The 1,909-nt window shown below is 44.7% G+C and overlaps 1 long non-coding RNA gene across 1 annotated transcript in view; it reads right to left on the bottom strand.

Annotated features, from left to right (window-relative positions):
* The window catches only part of LOC148130802 (uncharacterized), a 32,564-nt gene extending 31,529 nt beyond the window's left edge, over positions 1–1,035 (bottom strand). The window contains exon 1 of the long non-coding RNA XR_015749625.1: positions 940–1,035. This is a non-coding gene — a long non-coding RNA (uncharacterized LOC148130802). The remainder of the gene's footprint in view (positions 1–939) is intronic.
* Positions 1,036–1,909: the final 874 nt, after the last annotated feature.

Here is a 1,909-nt window from a genome sequence, read left to right on the forward strand (position 1 = left end):
TCCTTCTCCTTCTCCTCCCTCCTCCCTCCTCCCTCCTCCCTCCTCCCCCTCCTCCCTCCTCCCTCCCTCCTCCTCCCTCCTCCTTCCTCCTTCCTCCTTCCTCTTCCTCTTCCTCTCCTCCTCCTCCTCCTCTTCTTATTTTTTCTTCCTCTTCTCCTCCTTCTTCCTCCTTCTTCCTCTTCCTCTCCTTCTCCTCTTCTTATTCTTCTTTTCTTCCTCCTCTTCCTCCTCCTTCCTCCTCCTTCCTCCTCCTTCCTCTTCCTCTTCTCCTTCTCCTTCTTCTCCTCCTCTTCTTATTCTGCTTTTTCTTCCTCCCTCCTCCTCCTTCCTCCTTCCTCCTCCTCCCTCCTCCTCCTTCCTCCTCCTCCCCTCTTCCTTCCTCCCCCCTCCTCCTCCTATTGACGACTCCTCCTCCTCCTCCTCCTCCTCCTCCTCCTCCTCCTCCTCCTCCTCCTCCTCCTCCTCCTCCTCCTCCTCCTCCTCCTCCTCCTCCTCCTCCTCTTATTCTTCTCCTCCTCCTCCTCTCCTCCTCCTTCTTCCTCCTCCTTCCTTCTTCTTCTTCCTCTTCTCCTCCTCCTCTCTCTTCTTCCTCCTCCTCCTCCTTCTCCTCCTCCTTCCTTCCTTCTCTTCTTCCTTCCTTCTTCTTCCTCCTCCTCCTCCTCCTCCTCTTCTTCTTCCTCCTCCTCCTCCTTCCTCCTCCTCCTCTTCTCCTCCTCCTCCTCCTCCCTCGACTTCTCCTGCTCCTCCTCCTCCTCCTCCTCCTCCTTCTCCTGTTCCTCTTCTCCTTTTGCTTTTGTTTCCCCTGCTTCTGTTTCTGCTTCTCCTCCCCCCATTTTGCATTCCTCCATTTTAAGAATTATTACTTTGTAGTTATTTTATTGTGTATACCACACTTGGTACTTTTCAAAGGAAGTCTAATTTTGAGATAAATCATCTTACCTCTTGGTGTATTGATCAGTTGGTGACAGCTAATTATACTCTTCTTTCTTCTTCTTTTTTCTATTTGTAGACAGTGCGAAAGGACTGCTGTGTGTCTTTAGAAGTTATACAGAGTTCAATATGTCTGTCAGCATAGCCAATTCCGGAAAAAGGAAATTAGTTGCACCTGACATTGCCTTTGCCATCTCACAAATCAAGTTAGGAGTCTGGTTTTTCTTGCTAATTCACCCAACCAGTTTTGTTTTGTTTAATGTGCCTCAACCACGCAATAAAATTAAATCTGTTATTTTTATGTCACCAAAGTTAAGATCAGCCTGCTATAAGTATACCACTATCATATGTCATCCACTCTAGCAATCTAAATTTCCTTTCAACAATCCATGGTGTAATTCGATTCAAAAGCCAATCACGGCATTCAGTGCAGTTCCCCCTTATACTATGATAGTCATCTTCTAGATGAGGTCAACATTTATAACTGCAACCTTGTAGGTTGGGTAACAAGTCACTCGGAATTGCTTTGAACTAAGAGATGGGCAGAAATTAAATTTGATAATAATCCACATTGTCTGGATAGTGGATGTGAAAGTACCCAGACATAGAAGAGAAAGAACTGAAGAAAATAACAAAATATAAATACCTGCAAATAAAAATATATACCAACCACGGCAAAAGAAAGCAAAAGTAGTATCAAGAGTAATTAAGTACCTTGGGTGCAATTCCCAAAACAACTGTAGCAGCACTTGAACACATTCATCAGCATTGACAAATTCACCATTAGTCAATTGCAAAAGGCAGCTTACTTGGAACAGCTTACATCCTGTGATGATACCACAAAATATCAACATCTGCCTATTCCACATCATTGGGAAGGACTCAATGGGTGACAAAAATGCCAAATCCAGTCTGAACACCTGGCTGACTGTGCAACCAATCAACACAATAACAATACTATAGAAATACTTTTGCTATT

The sequence above is a fragment of the Notechis scutatus genome, chromosome 4 (assembly GCF_049901735.1).
Source record: "Notechis scutatus isolate UNSWTSFEM ecotype Mainland chromosome 4, rNotScu1.2, whole genome shotgun sequence".
Classification (NCBI taxonomy): Eukaryota; Metazoa; Chordata; class Lepidosauria; order Squamata; family Elapidae; genus Notechis; species Notechis scutatus.